Genomic DNA, 23,458 nt, shown 5'->3' on the forward strand with positions numbered 1-23,458 from the left:
CAAGTGTCACCCGCCGTCAGGATGAGGGGCAGGCAGTGGTGTCCTTCTGGGTCTCACCAGGCACACGGGTCTTCTCCCTGAGAGTACAAGCTCGCAGAGCTGACTCAACTCTTGCCCGGAAGGAGGACGTAATGCGGAGCGGGAGGAGCATTTGCATGGGGACGGGAGTTTAAAGACACCCTTCTTGCTTATACACACGCCCTCCGTGTGCACTCAGCCCGAGTCTCCAGAAGCCGGCTCTGACTTCCCGGTACAGAGCTCCTGCGTGGGCCAGGCCTCTTTTGCCAGGAAATGCATCCTCCGCATTTGTAAAGGGCAGTCAGTCATGTTCACTAATGTGAATTCTTCCCTTTCCCAGTGGGCAGGGGCTCTGTGGCTCTTCCCTCCCTCGCTCTCCAGCAGGGGCCGGGCGGTGGGGGCCAGCCTCTGGGTGCTCTGTGGGACAGGACAGTGCAGAGGACGGGACACCTCAACGGGCTTTTGCTTCTACCTCCTTCGCCTCGTCCTGCCTTCTCTAGTGCGTGGAACGCTGCTCCCTCCTCGGACTCGGAGGTTTGTGTGTGGTGTTTCCGTCACGATGCAGAAGCCCTTGGAGAATAAGAGCTGGCATCTTCCTTCCCTACCATGTGTAAAATCTGACATGGACCCAGCCCCCAAGTCCAACGGGAGATGGTGCTTTGTAAGCACCTCTTGGTCCCGGTGGGCGCGCTGTGCCTGAAGGTCCTCGGACGCGCCCACTGTCCTTGCAGATTTCAAGAGAAGCGGAGTGAACGCACAGACCCGAGGTGCGCTGTGGAGTCCAGTCCAGCTCATTGTGAACCCATTTGCCGTCTCGAACAAACTCTCTCTGACCGTCTGTGAGAGCCCATCTTTTTTTTTTTGTCTCTGAAGACCCCAAACTCCTTATAGCGTGCTAGTTGTTGATGATGGATGAACTAGAGTGGTTTGACCATTGCAGGAACAGATGGCAGGTTGATTGATAGTGCTTTGTCCGGGGGTGAAGGGGGTTAACTTTTGCTTTTGAGGTTATTCACCCTCTTTACTCCAAACTCTTGCTCACTCAATAACGAAATTTTCTGGGGTTCTTCGTATGTGCCATCATCCACCTAGGAGCTAGAGGCACAGCAGCACATAGACAAAATGCCTGCCCTCTGGGTACTTCCTTCTGGTGGGGGAGACAGTCCATACACACAATATTTACATTCTCATGGCAGCCAGTGATGAGATAAAGAGGGTTACTTGGATGAGGAGGATGGCCGTGACACCTCAGCTGCGGTGGTCCCAGCAGCCATCTTGAAAGAGGTGTGCTTTGAAGGCACACAAAGGGGGGAATCCTGGTCTGGAGCCTTCCATGCAGAGGGCAGAGACTACTCCTGGGGCCCTGGCTTATTGCGGGGTGGAGGATGGGAGTCCTACAGGGCTTTGTCTTCCCACCTGAGGACCAGATTCCTCCAGGCTGCTGATGGGGGCGCCACACAGGCGTGGCAGGTCCAAACCCCGGCTCCAACTCCGACGGGCCACGTAACTTTGGCTGAGTGGCTTAACCTCTCTGAGCCTGTTTGCTCATCTGTAAAATAAGGATAACAACAGTACCCACTTGAATGCAGTGAGGATTGTGCAGGTTTTTTTGTTTTGTTTGGGTCATTTTTTGGCCACACCGTGCGGCTTGTGGGATCTTAGTTCCCTGACTGGAGATTGAACCCGGGCCCTCGACAGTGAAAGCACGGAGTCCTAACCACTGGACCGCCAGGGAATTCCCATGAGCAGGTTAACAAAGCGCTTCGAACAGTGCCTGGCACTCTGGAAACATTTATTTTAACAGTGTGTTGTGGAGGGTGTCCAGGAGCGAGGCTAGTAGGTCACCTCTGGTTATCTTCGGTAGATGAGAACTAACAAAGCAAAGAGATCTCCTCTAAGCTCTAGTCTTCCATCAACAGCGGTGTTTCCTTTGCAATGGGTTCCTGTCATTTGCTGAAATATTTGAGAACTGTTGCCTGAAAAGGATGCGTTTATAACTGAAACAAATTTCATGAAATAAAAACCACCTTCACCACACATAACACGCATTGATATTTAAAATTTTTAGTTTCTTCTATTTAATTGAAAAACCGGGCTTAACCACGGAATTGATTGCATGGCCAACTTAAAGGCAGGCAGCCTGCAATTTCAAAAGCACTGTCCTAGTGCCAGCAATAATATTGACCAGGTCATCGACAGATGGTAGCATATGGGGAGGCAAGAGAACACAGTGTTTAGGAGCTTGGGTTTAGGATTAGGAACTGGATTGTCTGGGTTCAAATTCTGTCACTGCCAACTTTTCTCTTGGGGATCCTTGGGCAAGTTTCATTTATACCTCTGCCACCATTTTTTTTCTTCCGTAAAAATAAGGATTAATAATAGCGTTTACTTCCTAGGGTTCTTGGGAGGATTCAGTGAATCAAAATGTGTGGAGCCTATAGAGGATAAATGCTGGTTGTAGTTGTGGAGGCCCAGAGTCAGCCTGTTTACCTAGATCCCCTCCATGAAGGGGATCTGGTGGGGGTGTAGGGGCCAGCACTTGGGGGTCAGTTGGCGGAAACAGGACCAGAGCTGAGCCCACAAGCCCAGTCTGCTGTTCTATTCACACCCTCCCTACTTTGGTCCCTGGAAAAGTTAAAGGTTAATGGTGCAATTCCACCAGTGATCTGATCCATTGTACAGATTGAACTATGTGAAAGATGACATTTCTCATGACCTGTCTGATGGAAGATGTAGAGACTAGGACGTAGCCCATCTGCAGTCGTGAGCACCCATTGATAAAGTGGGTACCTTGGGATGAGGCAGGGGAGTGATGTCGGAGGATGCAGGGATCAGTCTGCTGGTTACGTACTGAGTTCTGGTCCTGCAAGCTCAGCCCCAAAGCTGCATGACACTGAGCCTTCCCTCCCCAGCAGAGCGAGGTCTGCTTTGAATGGAGAGCTTCACTTACAGAAGGCTGATTCACCCACTGGGGCTGTAGCTGGTAGGGTAGAGTCTGGATCCCAGCTGGATCCCAAGCTGTGTCCAAGGCTGAAAGGTTCAGTCATGCCTGGATATTTCTGGCAAAGTGTCGGGCAACTATAAAACAGGATAAAATTGTCTAAACCAGCCATTTCAGGGCGCTGGAAGTTGACCAAAGGCAAGTAAATAAAAAAAATTGAGAAGCATCTATTTATGGAAAAACTGCTGAACTTCAGGAAAGAACACTGAGTATTTTGCCTGGAGCTGCTTCCATTCCCCCCCTCATCCCCAGCTTGTAGTGCTACCAGGGTGAAGGTGTCTCTAAAAACTAGCAGCTTCATTGTTGGGCTTGATCTGGAGGGAAAGGTGAAAGACCCGTGTGCAATGGCATTGTCTGTAAAAATAGCAAACTCAATAGGAAATGAACGGGGAAAGCCCACAACTTTGTTAGCCTGAGGCTGCAGTCCCACTTGGGGCAGGTGGCAGACCAGTGGACTCTATAGAAATTTACCAAGGAACTCCTGGAAAAGAGAGAACCAGAGAGGTTCCACACATCCCTGGCTGAATGGGAGGCTGTGTGCACACACACGGGAGACCCAAGAAAGCTCAAGCTCTGGTGGAAAGTAGAAGCTGGGATAGTCTTGAAAACAGACTGAATTTTGAATAGGCTTCCCCACTCGCCCCCAGACCTATGAGCAAAGGGTGAAAGCCTTACTGGCTCGAGTGTTTGATCAGAACCTCAAACCAGTCATTGCTGGTCTCCTGTGCTATACAGATCCCAGGGGCAATCTCTCGGGAGTTTTTATTTTACAAAAAATAAAAATATAAATTAAACTGAGCACAGACATCATGGGCTACATACCATGGAGAAGATAGTTTCCACAGATTGAGTATAGGCGATTTACTAAAAGCAAAACAATAACATCAGCCTCGGGGGAAAATCAGAATCCACAGTTGCTACAATGTATTATCTAAAATGTCCACTTTTGGGGACTTCCCTGGTGGTGCAGTGGTGAAGACTCGCGCTCCCAAAGCAGGGGGTCCGGGTTCGATCCCTGGTTAGGGAACTAGATCCCACATGCATGCCGCAACTAAGAGTTTGCATGCTACAACTAAGGAGCCCGCTTGCTGCAACTAAGACCCAGTGCAACCAAATAAATAAATAAATATTTAAAAAATAAACAAAACGTCCACTTTTCATCAACAAAAAAGGAAAGTAAAATTAAAGATACAGTACCATTTACAACCACTTAAAAATGCTTAGGTATGACTCTAGCAAAAGCATATATAGACCATATATGCTGAAAACTATAATACACTGATAAAAGAAATCAAAGAAGACCTAAATAAATGGAGGGACATATCATGTTCATGACTGGAAGACTCAACATAGTAAAGATGTCACTGCTTGCCAACTTAAAGGTATAATACAATTCCTATCAAAATCTTAGCAATGGTTTTTTTTGTAGACATAGAAAAGATTATTCTATTTAATTTATAAATTTAATTTATAATTAATTTTTATAATTTTATAATTATATAAATTTATAATTTTTAAAATTTTATAATTTTTAATTTATAAATTAAAATTCATAAGGAAAGCCATAGGCCCTAGATATCTAAGGTAATCTTGGAAAAGAATAAAGAGTGAAATCACTCTACCCAAATAAGCCTTACTATATAGCTACAGTAATGAAGACAATAGAGTATTGGTAGAAGGACAGATGCATAGGTCAATGAAATAGAAGAGCCCAAAAATAGACCCACACAAGTATGCTGCTGGATTTTTAAAATATAAATCTATAATTATATTAAGACAAAAACTGACAGTGTTGGTACAAAGTTTACATTTAAAAGTTTTCACAGAAACCTAACACGTGCCTTTTACAATGGAGTTCTAGATGCAGGTCTAGATGATGTCAAGAACTGATGGATCTCATGAGTCATGACAGCATTTTGGGTTTTAGTTAATGCTTAGGATTTAAAAAAATTGTTTTGTTTTAAAGTGAACCACTGCCCCAGTGTGAAAATTTAATCTTCTCCTGAGACCAGGGCTTTTGAAATCATTCAGCTCTTGAAGTGCTTCAGTGAACTTGTGCTGTCAGTGACTGAACCCTGCCACCAATGGTTTCAAAGTTCAAAAAACAGAGGCTCCAGGAGTTTTCCACCCTAAGAGCACCAGCCCTTGTCTTTCCCTAGTCTCCCACCTCCTATACCACCCTCTGCCCTTCCCCAAATACTTCAGCCAGTGGCTTGGATGGAGAAGCTGATATTTATAACTTCATGACTGGAGAAAAAGGGTCTTCTTGTCAATTTCAAGAATCAGCACCTCTAGGACAGAATGACCTGCCTGTGTATACACTCCAATAAGACTTTTCTTCCTCAGCCAGTTTCCATCCCCCAAAATGGCAGCTTTGGTAACTTCGTAACTGGCTTAGTCCTTTGTTGGGAACAGCATTATGCTGAGGCAGGGAACACCTTGGCTTCTAAGTTTCAGGCATTCACAGCTTATAAATGGTCTCTCACAGTCCTCATTTAGGTTGCCAATGACATTTTTGAAAGGATAAAATATTCTGGACACAGAACCAAATCATCATTAGTTGTTCTTTCCTTTGTTTCACCATTTACCCAATCAGGCCCTAGATTTTAACAAAAATGATCCTAATCCATCTCCCTTCTTTCTCCCCCCATCCCTCCCACCCCAAATAATACACCAGAAATAGCCAAAAACTACACACATGCTATGCTGTAAAAATGCAGAGTTAACACTATTGGGAAGAAGGCTGTGGGTTGTGGAGATGCTCTCTGAAGATCTACAGTATCTTTTGCTCTCCCACATCCCAGCCTGCAAGTTTTGTCCTATGTAGAAGGCCCTTTGCCTTTCTCAGTAAAGTTCAGAATGGGATGCCTTGAAACACTGACCCTCCTTCCCCTCCACTGGGATGGGTGTGCAAACTATACAGCATGGAGCGGCTTTAAAGCACTTGGGCTGCTGTAGGGCACAGAAGCTATACTGGCTCTTCAAAGGACATCTTCTCAAGCCACCTCTATGGTGTCAAGACAAGTAGAACTCCTTTCCCCACTCGAAACCCACGGTCAGACGTGGCAAGGGCTGGTACTCAGGGGAGTTAATTCTTGTCATCTTTTTTGTCATCATCCTCCAAGAGGTAGGAATGCCACGTCAGCCTTTCCTCATAGGAGGATATGACAACCTGTGGGCACTTGACATTGGCTTCCTTGGCAGGGCCCAGGTCAGCCTCATCAGTTTTTCCATTTCATCAGGAATATGAGTTCTCCACTGGAGTCTATAGCTCCAATAATCCACTCCAGTTCCAAACCCTGGGCAAAGCCTCATGGCTTTTCTGACTCTTCTTTCTTCTTTGGTTTGCTCTCCTCCCCCTTATCTTCCGAATCAGAATCAGCTTTGCGCTTGCCCCCTTCTGATTTGTCTGTCTCGTGTGCTGTTTCCTGTGACTGCAGGAACTCGGCAATGAGGTCGGGGAGATCCAGGTTTTCTTCTGGCTCCCACGTGTCGTCCTCATCTGAGAACCCCTTCCACTTCAGGAGGTACTCCACTTGGCCCTTTACCACTCGATGGTCGAGAACTTTTCCTACCACATATTCTTCTTCTAGCACCTCCTCCACTTGCTTCTTGTTTTGTTTTCTCCCCATAGTGCCCGCCAGGTTTCTGGTATAAAGTGTGACTCTGCTCAGAGCAGCGCCCACGAGCCTGAGAAGAACCAGTGCCGCGCTACTGGCGCTTTTTTTTTTTTTTTTGAGGAAAATAATTATTTAATAAGTAAACATGAAAACAATTCTTAAAAAGTCATGGCACAGACACATGGTAAGTCATTTATAGCCATTTAGATAAGGTTCTTATTAGGAGTTTTAATAAGCTAGGAAAATGCTTACAATTTATTTATTTTTTTTGAATTTCTGAATTTATTATATTTTATTTAATTTTTATACAGCAGGTTCTTTCTTTTTTTTTTCAGTAAAATATTGCAATTTATATCATTCCTGTCCATTTCTTTATTTTTTTGAATTTTATTTTATATATATTTTTACACAGCAAGTTCTTAGTAGTTATCCATTTTATAAATATTAGTGTATATATGTCAATCCCAACCTCCCAATTCATCACAGCACCACCACCTCCCTCCACCGCTTTCCCCCCTTGGTGTCCATACGTTTGTTCTCTGCATCTGTGTCTCTATTTCTGCCCTGCAAACAGGTTCATCTGTACCATTTTTCTAGGTTCCACATATACGCATTAATATACGATATTTGTTTTTCTCTTTCTAACTTACTTCACTCTGTATGACAGTCTCTAGGTCCATCCACATCTCTACAAATGACCCAATTTTGTCCCTTTTTATGGCTGAGTAATATTCCATTGTATATATGTACCACATCTTCTTTATCCATTCATCTGTCGATGGGCATTTAGGTTGCTTCCATGACCTGGCTATTGCAAATAGTGCTGCAATGAACATTGGGGTGCATGTGTCTTTTTGAATGATGGCTTTCTCTGGGTATAGGCCCAGTAGTGGAATTGCTGGGTCATATGGTAATTCTATGTTTACTTTTTCAAGGAACCTCCATACTGTTCTCCATAGTGGCTGTATCAATTTACACTCCCACCAACAGTGCAGGAAGGTACCCTTTTCTCCACACCTTCCCCAGCATTTATTGTTTCTAGATTTTTGGATGATGGCCATTCTGACTGGTGTGAGGTGATACCTCATTGTGGTTTTGATTTGCATTTCTCTAATGATCAGTGATGTTGAGCAGCTTTTCATGTGTTTGTTGGCCATCTGTATGTCTCCTTTGGAGAAATGTCTATTGAGGTCTTCTGCCCATTTTTGGATTGGGTTGTTTGTTTTTTTAATATTGAGCTGCATGAGCTGTTATATATTTTGGAGATTAATCCTTTGTCCATTGATTTGTTTGCAAATATTTTCTCCCATTCTGAGGGTTGTTCTTCTCATCTTGTTTGTAGTTTCCTTTGCTTTGCAAAAGCTTTTCAGTTTCATTAGGTCCCATTTGTTTATTTTTGTTTTTATTTCCATTACTCTAGGAGGTGGATCAAAAAAGATCTTGCTGTGATTTATGTCAAAGAGTGTTCTTCCTATGTTGTCCTCTAAGAGTTTTATAGTGTCCGGTCTTACATTTAGGTCTCTACTCCATTTTGAGTTTATTTTTGTGTATGGTGTTAGGGAATGTTTCATTTCATTCTTTTACATGTAGCTGTCCAGTTTTCCCAGAACTACTTATTGAAGAGACTGTCTTTTCTCCATTGTATATCCTTGCCTCCTTTGTCATAGATTAGTTGACCATAGGTGCCTGGGTTTATCTCTGGGCTTTCTATCCTGTTCCACTGATGTATATTTCTGTTTTTGTGCCAGTACCATATTGTCTTGATTACTGTAGCTTTATAGTATAGTCTGAAGTCAGGGAGTCTGACTCCTCCAGCTCCGTTTTTTTCCCTCAAGACTGCTTTGGCTATTTGGGGTCTTTTGTGTCTCCATACAAATTTTCAGATTTTTTGTTCTAGTTCCGAAAAAAATGCCATTGGTAATTTGATAGGGATTGCATTGAATCTGTAGATTGCTTTAGGTAGTATAGTCATTTTCACAATATTGATTCTTCCAATCCAAGAACATGGTATATCTCTCCATCTGTTTGTGTCACCTTTGATTTCTTTCATCAGTGTCTTATAGTTTTCTTAGTACAGGTCTTTTGTCTCCCTAGGTAGGTTTATTCCTAGGTATTTTATTCTTTTTGTTGCAATGGTGAATGAGATTGTTTCCTTAATTTCTCTCTCCAATCATTGTTGTTAGTGTATAGGAATGCAAGAGATTTCTGTGCATTAATTTTGTATCATGCAACTTTACCAAATTCATGGATTAGCTCTAGTAGTTTTCTGGTGGCATCTTTAGGATTCTCTATGTATAGTATCATGTCATCTGCACACAGTGACAGTTTTACTTCTTCTTTTCCAATTTGTATTCCTTTTATTTCTTTTTCTTCTCTGATTGCTGTGGCTAGGACTTCCAAAACTATGTTGAATAATAGTGGTGAGAGTGGACATCCTTGTTTTGTTCCTGATCATAGAGGAAATGCTTTCAGTTTTTCACCATTGAGAATGATGTTTGCTGTGGGTTTGTCATATATGGCCTTTATTATGTTGAGGTAGCCTCCCTCTATGCCCACTTTCTGGAGAGTTTTTATCATAAATGGGTGTTGAATTTTGTCAAAAGCTTTTTCTGCATCTATTGAGATGATCATATGGTTTTTATTCTTCAGTTTGTTAATATGGTGTATCACATTGATTGATGTGTGTATATTGAAGAATCCTTGCATCCCTGGGATGAATCCCACTTGATCATGGTGTATGATCCTTTTAATATGTTGTTGGATTCTGTTTGCTAGTATTTTGTTGAGGATTTTTGCATCTATATTCATCAGTAATATTGGTGAGTAATTTTTTTTTGTAGTATCTTTGTCTGGTTTTCTTATCAGGGTGATGGTGGCCTCATAGAATGAGTTTGGGAGTGTTCCTTCCTCTGCAATTTTTTGGAAGAGTTTGAGAAGGATGGGTGTTAGCTCTTCTCTAAATGTTTGATAGAATTCACCTGTGAAGCCTTCTGGTCCTGAACTTTTGTTTGTTGGAAGATTTTTAATCACAGTTTCAATTTCATTACTTGTGATTGGTCTGTTCATATTTTCTATTTCTTCCTGGTTCAGTCTTGGAAGGTTATACCTTTCTAAGAATTTGTCTATTTCTTCCAGGTTGTCCATTTTGCTGGCATAGAGTTGCTTGTAGTAGTCTCTTAGGATGCTTTGTATTTCTGTGGTGTCTGTTGTAACTTCTCCTTTTCATTTCTAATTTTATTGATTTGAGTCCTCTCCCTCTTTTTCTTGATGAGTCTGGCTAATGGTTTATCAATTTTGTTTATCTTCTCAAAGAACCAGCTTTCAGTTTTATTGATCTTTGCTATTGTTTTCTTTGTTTCTATTTCATTTATTTCTGCTCTGATCTTTATGATTTCTTTCCTTCTGCTCACTTTGGGTTTTGTTTGTTCTTCTTTCTCTAGTTCCTTTAGGTGTAAGGTTAGACTGTTTATTTGAGATTTTTCTTATTTCTTGAGGTATGCTTGTATAGCTATAAATTTCCCTCTTAGAACTGCTTTTGCTGCATCCCATAGGTGTTGGATCGTCGTGTTTTCATTATCATTTTTCTCTAGGTATTTTTTGATTTCCTCTTTGATTTCTTCAGTGATCTCTTGGTTATTTAGTAACGTATTGTTTAGCCTCCATGTGTTTGTGTTTTTTAAGTTTTTTTCCCCGTAATTGATTTCTAATCTCATAGTGTTGTGTTCAGAAAAGATGCTTGATATGATTTCAATCTTCTTAAATTTACTGAAGCTTGATTTGTGACCCAAGATGTGATCTACCCTGGAGAATGTTCCGTGCGCACTTGAGAAGAAAGTGTAATCTGCTGTTTTTGGATGGAATGTCCTATAAATACCAATTAAATCTATCCGGTCTATTGTGTCATTTAAAGCTTGTGTTTTCTTATTAATTTTCTGTTTGGATGATCTGTCCATTGGTGTAAGTGAGGTGTTAAATTCCCCCACTATTATTGTGTTACTGTTGATTTCCTCTTTTATAGTTGTCAGCATTTGCCTTATGGATTGAGGTGCTCCTATGTTGGGTGCATATATATTTATAATTGTTATATCTTCTTCTTGGACTGATCCCTTGATCATTATGTAGTGTCCTTCCTTATCTCTTGTAACATTCTTTATTTTAAAGTCTATTTTATCTGATATGAGTACTGCTACTCCATCTTTCTTTTGATTTCCATGTGCATGGAATATCTTTTTCCAACCCTTCACCTTCAGTCTGTATGTGTCCCTAGGTCTAAAGTGGGTCTCTTATAGACAGCATATATATGGGTCTTGTTTTTGTATCCATTCAGCAAGCCTGTTTCTTTTGGTTGGAGCATTTAATCCTTTCACGTTTAAGGTAATTATCGATATATATGTTCCTATTACCATTTTCTTAATTGTTTTGGTTGTGTTTTTGTAGGTCCTTTTCTTCTCTTGTGCTTCGACTTAGAGAAGTTCCTTTAGCGTTTGTTGTAGAGCTGGTTTGGTGGTGCTGAATTCTGTTAGCTTTTGCTTGTCTGCAAAGCTTTTGATTTCTCCATCTCATCTGAATGAGATCCTTGCCAGGTAGAGTAATCTTGGTTGTAGGTTCTTCCCTTTCATCACTTTAAATATGTCATGCCACTCCCTTCTGGCTTGTTGAGTTTCTGCTGAGAAATCAACTGTTAGCCTTATGGGAGTTCCCTTGTATGTTATTTGTCATTTTTCCCTTGCTGCTTTCAATAGTTTTTCTTTGTCTTTAATTTTTGCCAATTTGATTACTATGTGTCTTGGCGTGTTTCTCTTTGGGTTTATCCTGTATGGGACTCTCTGCGCTTCCTGGACTTGGGTGGCTATTTCCTTTCCCGTGTTAGGAAAGTTTTCAACTATAATCTCTTCAAATGTTTTCTTGTGTCCTTTCTCTCTCTCTTCTCCTTCTGGGACCCCTATAATGTGAATGTTGTTGCGTTTAATGTTGTCCCAGAGATCTCTTAGGCCCTCTTCATTTCTTTTCTGTCTTTTTTCTTTATTCTGTTCCATGGCAGTGAATTCCACCATTCTGTCTTCCAGGTCACTTATCCGTTCTTCTGCCTCAGTTATGCTGCTATTGATTCCTTCTAGTGTAGTTTTCATTTCAGTTATTGTATTGTTCATCTCTGTTTATTTGTTCTTTAATTCTTCTATGTCTTTGTTAAACATTTCTTGCATCTTCTCAATCTTTGCCTCCATTCTTTTTCCAAGGTCCTGGATCGTCTTCACTATCATTATTCTGAATTCTTTTTCTGGAAGGTTTCCTATCTCCACTTCATTTAGTTGTTTTTCTGCGGTTTTATCTTGTTCCTTCATGTGGTACAAAGTCCTCTGCCTTTTCATTTTGTCTGTCTTTCTGTGAATGTAGTTTTCCTTCCACAGGCTGCAGAATTGTAGTTCTTCTTGCTTCTGCTTCTGCCCTCTGGTGGATGAGGCTATCTTAGAGGCTTGTGCAAGCTGCCTGATGGGAGGGACTGGTGGTGGGTAGAGCTGGGTGTTGCTCTGTTGGGCAGAGCTCAGTAAAGCTTTAATCCACTTGTCTGCTGATGGGTGGGGCTGGGTTCCCTCCCTGTTGGTTGTTTGGCCTGAGGCGATCCAGCACTGGAGCCTACCCAGCTCTTTGGTGGGGCTAATGACAGACTCTGGGATGGCTCACACCAAGGAGTACTTCCCAGAACTTCTGCTGCCAGTGTCCTTGTCCCCATGGTGAGCCACAGCCACCCCCTGCCTCTGCAGGAGACCCTCCAACACTAGCAGGTAGGTCTGGTTCAGTCTCCCCTGGGGTCGCTGCTCCTTCCCCTGGGTCCCGACACACACACTTCTTTGTGTGTGCCTTCCAAGAGTGGAGTCTCTGTTTCCCCCAGTCCTGTCAAAGTCCTGCAATCAAATCCCGCTAGTCTTCAACCTCTGAGTCTCTAGGAATTCCTCCTCCCGTTGCTGGACCCCCAGGTTGGGAAGCCTGACGTTGGGCTCTGAACCTTCACACCAGTGGGTGGACTTCTGTGGTATAAGTGTTCTCCAGTTTGTGAGTCACCCACCCAGCCATTATGGGATCTGATTTTATTGTGATTGCGCCCCTCCTAAGCATCTCATTGCTTCTCCTTTGTCTTTGGATGTGGGGTATCTTTTTTGGTGAGTTCCAGTGTCTTCCTGTCGATGATTGTTCAGCAGTTAGTTGTGATTCTGGTGCTCTCACAAGAGGGAGTGAGCACACGTCCTTTTACTCTGCCATCTTGAACCAACCCCTACTGGCACTTCTTGTTGGGCTGGTTTGGGGAGTCTGCCCATTGGAATTTTGACACAGGTGTAAAAGCAATTCAGTGAAGGAAGAACAGTCCTTTCAATAAATGGTGCTGAAGCAACTGGACATTCATAGAAAAAAAAATTGTACTTTGACCTAAGTCCCATACGTTATGCAAAAATTCACTCAAAATGGATCAGGTAAAACATAAAACTATAAAACATTAGAAGAAAACATAGGAGAAGGCTTTCCTGGTGGCACAGTGGTTAAGAATATGCCTGACAATGCAGGAGACACGGGTTCGAGCCCTGGTCCAGGATGATCCCACATGCCGTGGAACAACTAAGCCCATGCACCACAACTACTGAGCCTGTGCTCTAGAGCCCACGAGCCACAACTACTGAAGCCCGCACACCTAGAGCCCGTGACCTGCAACAAGAGAAGCCACCACAGTGAGAAGCCTGTGTACTGCAATGATGAGTAGCCCCCACTCGCTGCAACTAGAGAAAGCCCGTACACAACAATGAAGACCCAATGCAGCCATAAATAAATAAATAAATAAATAAATAAATAAATAAATAAATATTTTAAAACATAGGAGAGTATCTTTAGGGTCACCAGAAGCACAATCCATAAAAGGAAAAATTGACAAATTGGACCTCATCAAAATGTAAAATTCTTGCTCTGTGAAAGACAGTTGAGAGGAAGAAAAGAGATGGCTACAGAGTTGGAGAAAATATTTGCAAACCATATATCCAACAAAGGACTACTTCGTAGAATATATAAAGAACACTCAAAACTGAAAACAAACAAAGAAACAAAAAAAACCCACCCAATAATCCAATTAGAAAATGAGCAAAACACATGAACAGACATTTCACTGAAGAGGATTTACAGATTTCACATAAGCACATAGAAAGATGTTCAACATCTTTAGCCATTAGGGAAATGAAAATTAAAACCACCATGATATATCACTACACACCTATCAGAATTGCTAAAATATAAAAAAGAGTGACAACATCAAATTCTAGTGAGAACACAGAGAAACTGAGTTATACATTGCTGGTGGGAACGTAAAATGGTACACTTACTCTGGAAAACAGTGTGGAATTTCTTATAAAACTAAACATACAACTACCATACAACCCAGAAATTGTACTTCTGGGCATTTATCCCAGAGCAATGGAAATGTATGTTCACACAAACACTTGTACATGAACGTTCATAGCAGCTTTATTCATAATAACCAAAATCTGGAAATGACCCCACATGTTCTTCAACGGGTGAATGGTTAAACAAATTGTATGTCTTAGTCTGTTTGGGATGCTATAACAAATTACCACAGATTAGGTGTCTTAAAAACAACAGAAATTTATTTCTCACAATTCAAGAGTGGGAAGTCCAAGATCCAGACTCCAGCAGATTTGATGTCTGATGAGAACATGCTTCCTACTCTGGAGTTTCTTTTATAAGGGCATTAATCCCATTCCTGAGTGTTCAGCCTTCATGACCAAAGGTCCCACCTCTAGATACCATCACACTGGAGATTATGTTTCAACATATGAATTTTGGGGCAACACAAAAATTCAGTCTATGGCATGTGGTACATTCATACCATGAGACAGAACTCAGTAAAAAGAGGAATGAACTCTTAAAAACATTTTTTTTAAACTGAGGAATAATTGATTCACAATGTTGTGTTAGTTTCTGGTGTACAGCAAAGTGATTCAGTTATATATAGATATAGAAGCAAAAGCTTCAAAGCAGCTATTATAAATATGCTCAGAGAATTAAAGGAAATTATGACAAAGAATTAAAGCAAAATATAATTACAACTAAAGAGCAGGGAATCTCAACAAAAACAAAAAGATATAGCGAAGAACCAAGTGGAAATTCTAGAGTTGAAAAGTGCAATAGCTTTAATGAAATATTTATTAGATGATCTTACAAATAGGCTTGAGATGGTAGAAGAAAGAATCAGTGAACTTGAACATAGATCATAAAAATTACCCAATCCTGAAGTTTTGAGAGAAAAAAATGATTGAAGAAAAATGAACAGAGCCTCAGGACCTGTGGGCAACATTAAGCGTACCAACATAGGGAAATGGTAGTCACAGAAAAAGAGGAGCTAAAAAAAGAGATAGAAAAAAACATTTGAAGAGGGCTTCCCTGGTGGTGCAGTGGTTAAGAATCCTCCTGCCAAAAGACCTGTACTAAGAAAACTATAAGACACTGATGAAAGAAATCAAAGATGACACAAACAGATGGAGAGATATACCATGTTCTTGGATTGGAAGAATCAATATTGTGAAAATGACTATACTACCCAAAGCAATCTACAGATTCAATGCAATCCCTATCAAATTACCAATAGCATTTTTTACAGAACTAGAACAAAAAATCTGAAAATTTGTATGGAGACACAAAAGATCCCGAATAGCCAAAGCAATCTTGAGGGAAAAAAATGGAGCTGGAGGAGTCAGACTCCCTGACTTCAGACTATACTACAAAGCTACAGTAATCAAGACATTATGGTACTGGCACAAAAACAGAAATATACATCAGTGGAACAGGATAGAAAGCCCAGAGATAAACCCATGCACCTATGGTCAACTAATCTATGACAAAGGAGGCAAGGATATACAATGGAGAAAAGACAGTCTCTTCAATAAGTGGTGCTGGGAAAACTGGACAGCTACATGTAAAAGAATGAAATGAGAACATTCCTTAACACCATACACAAAAATAAACTCAAAATGGAGTAGAGACCTAAATGTAAGACCGGACACTATAAAACTCTTAGAGGGCAACATAGGAAGAACACTCTTTGACATAAATCACAGCAAGATCTTTTTTGATCCACCTCCTAGAGTAATGGAAATAAAAACAAAAATAAACAAATGGGACCTAATGAAACTGAAAAGCTTTTGCACAGCAAAGGAAACTACAAACAAGATGAGAAGACAATGCTCAGAATGAGAGAAAATATTTGCAAACGAATCAATGGACAAAGGATTAATCTCCAAAATATATAACAGCTCATGCAGCTCAATATTAAAAAAACAAACAACCCAATCCAAAAATGGGCAGAAGACCTCAATAGACATTTCTCCAAAGGAGACATACAGATGGCCAACAAACACATGAAAAGCTGCTCAACATCACTGATCATTAGAGAAATGCAAATCAAAACCACAATGAGGTATCACCTCACACCAGTCAGAATGGCCATCATCCAAAAATCTAGAAACAATAAATGCTGGGGGGCTTCCCCGGTGGCGCAGTGATTGAGAATCTGCCTGCTAATGCAGGGGACACGGGTTCGAGCCCTGGTCTGGGAGGATCCCACATGCTGCGGAGCAACTGGGTCCATGAGCCACAACTGCTGAGCCTGTGCATCTGGAGCCTGTGCCCTGCAACGGGAGGGGCCGCGATAGTGAGAGGCCCCCGCACCGCGATGAAGGGTGGCCCCCGCTTGCCGCAACTAGAGAAAGCAGTCACATGAAATGAAGACCCAACACAGCTAAAAATAAATAAATAAATAAATAAAGTAGCTATTAATTTAAAAACAAACAAACAAATGCTGGAGAAGGTGTGGAGAAAAGGGAACCCTCCTGCACTGCTGGTGGGAATGTAAATTGATACACCCACTATGGAGAACAGTATGGAGGTTCCTTGAAAAAGTAAACATAGAATTACCATATGACCCAGCAATTCCACTACTGGGCCTATACCCAGAGAAAGCCATCATTCAAAAAGACACATGCACCCCAATGTTCACTGCAGCACTATTTGCAATAGCCAGGTCATGGAAGCAACCTAAATGCCCATCGACAGATGAATGGATAAAGAAGATGTGGTACATATATACAATGGAATATTACTCAGCCATAAAAAGGAATAAAATTGGGTCATTTGTAGAGACATGGATGGACCTAGACTGTCATACAGAGTGAAGTAAGTCAGAAAGAGAAAAACAAATATCGTATATTAATGCATATATGTGGAACCTGGAAAAATGGTACAGATGAACCAGTTTGCAAGCAGAAATAGAGACACAGATGTAGAGAACAAATGTATGGACACCAAGGGGGGAAAGCCGGGGGTGGTGGTGGTGGTGGGATGAATTGGGAGATTGGGATTGACATATATACACTAATACGTATAAAATAGATAACTCATAAGAACCTGCTGTATAAAAAATTAAATGAAATGTAAAAATGTAAAAATAATTAAAAATAAAAATAAAATTCAAAACAAAACAAATAAACAAACAAAAAGAATCCACCTGCCAATGCAGGTGACACAGGTTTGAGCCCTGGTCCGGGAGGATCCCACATGCCGCGGAGCAACTAAGCCTGTGCGCCACAATGACTGAGCCTGAGCTCTAGAGCCTGCGAGCCACAACTACTGAGCCCACACGCCACAACTACTGAAGCCCACACGCCTAGAGCCTGTGCTCCACAACAAGAGAAGCCACCACAATGAGAAGCCCATGCACTGCAAGGAAGAGTAGCCCTCGCTTGCTGCAACTAGAGAAAGCCCGTGTGCCGCAATGAACATGCCAAGCAGCCAAAAAAAAAAAAAAAAAGTTGAAGAAATCATGGCCTAAAATTTTCAAATTTGGTAAAGATCACTAAATCTACAGATCCAAAAATATCAATGAATCCCAAGTTAAATAAATTCAAAGGGAACCCTACCTAAATACACCGTGAAATACAAAGAAAAAATCTCAAAACAGCAAGAGAAAAATGACTCAGGGAAACAATGCAATTAAAAACTGACTTCTCAGAAGCAATGGTAGAAGACAGTGGAGTGGCATATTCAAAGTGCTAAAAGAAAAACTGCCAACCAAGAATTCTATATGCAGAAAGATTATCCTTCAAAAATGAATTTGGGGGGAGATTAAGATGGTGGAGTAGGAGGATGCAAGCTCACCTACCCGCTTAAACACATCAAAAATACACATACAGATGGAGTAATTCTCACTGAAAACAAACTGGAAACTGGCAGAAAGACTCTTATAAAACCAAGGCTGCAAGAAAGATCCACAGAGAATCAGGCAGGAAGGAAAGAAAAGTGATCAGGTTGGGATCTGCATCCCTGGGAGCAGACACAGAAGAGGAGGAGGATTACATGGGCTTGGAGATATCCCCTGGTGAGTGAGCAGTTTGAAACACATATTTGGCATCCTGGGCTTGGGGTCCGACACTGGGAGAATGAGTCCCCATAACTGGTTTGAAACCAGTGGGACTGACAGCAGGGCTGTAAGAAACCTAGACTCTGCTCCTGAAGGGTACACACATAATTGCTAATTCCCAAAACAAGGTAGAGGAAGCAGATTAAAACTGTCTGGAACTCTGACCAGTTTCTCTCAACTGCCCCAATGTGTCCCAGCCTGAGCTGAGTGCCCACTCCAGCCCCTCTTACTCCATGGCACAGCTCCACACTAGGGCAAAGACTGCCACAGCTGAGGGGAATGCATAGTCGTAGGGGACAAAGCCAGATCAGACCCAACACAGCATCTAAACAGGCGAGAGCAGCCATTGTTGGCACTTGCAGAGGCAGCAGATAGGGAATGAGCAGGAACGCTGACTGGTGCAGGGACTGCCCCAGCCCATGCCCTAACCCATGCTGAGCACCCATTCCAGCTCCTCTTGCCCAACACTGCTCCCCTTTTGGGAAAATGTGCCAATGCTGGGAGGGGGGAGAGCACACACTGAGAGGGAACAGAGCCATCTTGGACCTGACCCTCAGGGCTTCTGCTCCAGCAACTTGGGAATTGACCCTGCACCCAATAGAGTGGTGCTGGTCCCTAAGCAGAGGAGAAGACCCAGCTCACACCAGGCTCTAGCCATAGCCCCTCCATCTCCAGCTCCACATCCTATCAAGGTGATAGCTGCCAGCACACCTTGGAGGATGTAAGTTGTGTTCATGTCAGATACAGCTCTCCCAGAAAAGGCACTGGGCACACACAAACTGTACAGCGATGCTCTCACACAAGGACACCCCTTCCAGACCAGGATAGGTAACTGTTTCACCTAATTTCATGGATACAGAGACATTTAATCAAAACAAGAAGACAGGGGCTTCCCTGGTGGTGCAGTGGTTAAGAATCCACCTGCCAATGCAGGAGACACGGGTTCAAGCTCTGGTCTGGGAAGATCCCACATGCCGTGGAGCAACTGAGCCTGTGCGTCACAGCTACTAAAGCCTGCGCTCTAGAGCCCGTGAACCACAACTACTGAAGCCCATGCACCTAGAGCCCATGCTCCGCAACAAGAGAGGCCACCGCAATGAGAAGCCTGAACACCACGATGTGGAGTAGCCCCTGATCCCCACAGCTGGAGAAAAGCTCAGGAAGCAACGAAGACCCAACGCAGCCAAAAATAAATAAATAAAATAGATAAATTTATTTAAAAAAAAAACAAGAAGACAGAGGAATTTGTTTCAAATGAAAGAACAAGTAAAAACAACTACTGAAACAGAAATAAATAATTTACCAGAAAAAGAGTTCAAAGCATTAGTAATAAGAATGCTAATTGATGTAGGGAAAAGAATAGATGAACACAGTGATAATTTTAATAAGGAAGTAGAAAATATTAAAAAAAAACCAACCCAGTCAAATCTGAAGAATACAATAACTATAACAAAAAACACACTAGAAGGAATTAACAGCAGACTAGGTGATACAGAAGAATGCATAAGTGATCTGTAAGATAGAATAATGGAAATCATCCAATCAGTAAAAAAGGAAAACAAATTTAAAAAATGAGAACAGTTTAAGGGACCTCTGGGACAACATCAATGTACCAACATTTACATTATAGGGGTCCCAAAAGAAGAAGAGAAAGGGGTAAAAGATGTATTTGATGAAATTATGGCTGAAAACATCCTGAATGTGAAGAAGGAAATAGATATTCAGGTACAGGAAGTACAGAGGGTCCCAGAAAAGATGAATCCAAAAAGATCCACACCAAGATATATCATAATTAAAATGGCAAAAGTTAAAAAGAAAATTCTAAAGGGATCAAGAGAAAAACAAAGAGTCATAAACAAGGGACACTCCAAATGGCTATTAGCTGATTTCTCTGCAGAAACTTTGCAGGCCAGAAGGGTGTGGCATGATACATTTAAAATGCTGAAAGGGAAAAACCTACAACACAGGATGCTCTACCCAGCAAGCTTATCATCTAGAATTGAAGGAGAGATAAAGAACTTCCCAAACAAGCAAAAACTAAAACTCAGTACTAAACTGAACCTAAAAGCAATGTTAGAGGGTCTTTTCTAAGTGGAAAAGAAAAGGCTATAAGAAATAAGAATCCATAAGAAAGGGAAAATCCCACTAGTAAAGGCAAATATATAGTAAAGCCTATGGATCAACCACTTAAATAAGCTAGGATGAAGATTAAAAGACAAAATTGTAAAATCATCTATGACTACAATAAACAGTTAAGGGATAAACATGAAGATGTAAAATATGGTATCAAAAACAAAATGTGGGGGATGGGAGTAAAAAATGTATATCTTTTAGAATGTGTTTGGACTTAAATGACTAACAGTTTAAAGCAAATAGATATAGTTATAGGTCAACATATATGAACCCCATGGTAACCACAAATCTGAAACCTACGAATAGATACACAAATACTAGAGAGAAAGGACCATAAGCATACCACTAAAGAAAACCATCAAACCACAAGGGAAGAAATTGAAAGAAGAAAAGACCAGAGAAAAATGAAAAAACCAACCAGAAAACAAGTACCAAAATGCCAGTAAGTACTTACTTACCAATAATCACTTTAAATGTCAACAGACTAAATGCTCCAATCAAAAGATATAGGGTGGCTGACTGGATTAAAAAAAAAAGAGACCCATCTATATGCTGCTTATAAAAGACTCACTTCAGAGCTAAAGACACACAGACTGAAAATGAGGGGGTCGAAAAAGATATTTCATGCAAATGGAAATGACAAGAAACATGGGGTAGCAACACTTATGTCAAACAAAATAGGCTTTAAAGCAAAGTCTACAACAAAAGACAAAGAAGGGCATTATATAATGATAAAGGGATCAGTACAAGAAGTGGATATAAAATTCATTAACATAGATGCACCTATTATAGGAGCACCTAAATATATAAAGCAAATATTAACAAACATAAAGGGAGAAACTGACAATAATGCAATAATAGTAGGGGACTTTAACACCCCAATGACATCAAGGGACAGATCATCCAGACAGATAATCAAAAAGCAAACAGTGACCTTAAATGACACAGACAAGTAGAACTTAATAGATGTCTACAGTATATTCCATCCAAAAACAGTAGAATACACATGCTTTAAGTGCATATGGAATGTTCTCCAGGGTAGACCACAAGCTAGACCACAAAATATGCCTCAACATATTTAAGAGGATAGAAATTATATCAAATACTTTTTCTGACCACAACAGTACAAAACTAGAAATCAATCAAGGAAGAAAAATGGGAAGAACATAAACACGTGGAGACTAACCAACTTGCTACTAAAAAATAGTGGATCAATGAAGAAATCAGAGGAAATGAGAAAATACCTCAAGACAAAACAAAATAAAGGGCTTCCCTGGTGGTGCAGTGGTTAAGAATCTGCCTGCCAATGCAGGGGACACAGGTTCGAGCCCTGGTTGGGGAAGATCCCACATGCTGTGGAACAACTAAGCCCATGCACCACAACTACTGAGCTCTGTGCTCTAGAGCCTGTGAGCCACAACTACTGAGCCCACGTGCCACAACTACTGAAGCCAGTGCACCTAGAGCCCATGCTCTGCAACAAGAGAAGCCACTGCAATGAGAAGGCTATGTAATGCAATGAAGAGTAGCCCCCACTCGCCACAACTAGAGAAAGCCCATGCACAGCAACGAAGACCCAACACAGCCAAAAATAAATAAGTTAATTAATTAAAAAATAAATAAAAACAGGACATTCCAAAATCTATGGGATGCAGCAAAAGCAGTTTGAAGAGGGAAGTTTATAGCTATACATGCCTATCTCAAGAAATAGGAAAAATCTCAAAGAAACAACTTAACCTACCACCTAAAGGAATTAGAGAAAGAAGAACAAAGCCCAAAGTCAGCAGAAGGAAAGAAATAATAAAGATTAGAGAAAAAATAGAGGGAAAAAAATAGAAAATATCAATAAAATCAAGATCTGTATTTTTAAAAAAACATGAACAAAATTGATAAGCCTTTAGCCAGGCTCATCAAGAAAAAAAGAGAGAGGACCCAAATAAACAAAATAAGAAATAAAAGAGGAGAAATAACAACTGATACCACAGAAATACCGAAAAATAAGAGAATACTATGAACAGTTAAATGCCAACAAATTGGACAACCTAGAAGACATCAACAAATTTCTAGAAACATACAATCTGCCCTGACTGAATCAGGAAGAAATATACAATGGGAACAGGCCAATTACTAGCAATGAAACTGAATTTGTGAAAAACTCCCCCCACACCCCCCAAAAAAAGTACAGGACTGGATGGTTTCACAGGGGAATTCTACCAAACATATAAAGAAGAGCTAATAACTATCCTTCTCAAACTATTTCAGAATTGAAGAGGAGGGAACACTCCCAAATTCATTCCATGCTGCCACCATTACCTTGATACCAAACCAAACAAAGACACTACAAAAAAAGGAAAATTACAGGCTGATACCTCTAATGAATATAGATGCAAAAATCCTCAAATAAGGGCTTCCCTGGTGGCGCAGTGGTTGAGAATCTGCCTGCCAATGCAGGGGTCACGGGTTCGAGCCCTGGTCTGGGAGGATCCCACATGCCACGGAGCAACTAGGCCCGTGAGCCACAATTACTGAGCCTGCACATCTGGAGCCTGTGCTCCGCAACAAGAGAGGCCGTGATAATGGGAGGTCCGCGCACCACGATGAAGAGTGGCCCCCGCTTGCCGCAACTAGAGGAAGCCCTCGTGCAGTAACAAAGACCCAACACAGCCATAAATAAATAAATAAATAAATAAATAAATAAATAAACCCAAAGTTAAAAAAAAAATCCTCAAATAAACACTAGCAATCTGAAATCAACAATATATAAAAAGGATCATACAACATGATCAAGTGGGATTTATTCCTGGGATGCAAGGATGATTCAATATCCACAAATTCATCAATGTGATACAACACATTAACAAAAAGAAGGGTAAAAAATCATACGACCCTCCCATCAGGAAACTTGCACAAGCCTCTTAGAAAGCCTCATCCACCCTCCCATCAGGAAACTTGCACAAGCCTCTTAGATAGCCTCATCCACCAGAGGGCAGACAGCAGAAGTAAGAAGAACTACAATCCTGCAGCCTGTGGAACAAAAACCATTCACAGAAAGACAGACAAGAGGAAAAGGCAGAGGGCTATGTACCAGATGAAGGAACAAGATAAAACCCCAGAAAAACAACTAAATGAAGTGGAGATAGGAAACCTTCCAGAAAAAGAATTCAGAATAATGATAGTGAAGATGATCCAGGACCTCAGAAAAAGAATGGAGGCAAA

The 23,458-nt window shown here is 41.3% G+C and overlaps 1 long non-coding RNA gene and 1 pseudogene across 2 annotated transcripts in view; one reads left to right on the forward strand and one right to left on the reverse strand.

Moving 5' to 3' along the window:
- The window catches only part of LOC309612685, a 67,988-nt gene that overhangs the window by 26,384 nt on the left and 18,146 nt on the right, over window positions 1-23,458 (forward strand). The gene's annotated exons all lie outside the window — the stretch shown is intronic.
- LOC309612665 (chromobox protein homolog 1 pseudogene) lies at window positions 1,494-8,198 on the reverse strand (annotated as a pseudogene). Its single transcript has one exon. The product of its transcript is annotated as a chromobox protein homolog 1 pseudogene (transcript).

Source organism: Balaenoptera borealis (assembly GCF_965194805.1).
Source record: "Balaenoptera borealis genome assembly, chromosome: 16".
Lineage (NCBI taxonomy): Eukaryota > Metazoa > Chordata > Mammalia > Artiodactyla > Balaenopteridae > Balaenoptera > Balaenoptera borealis.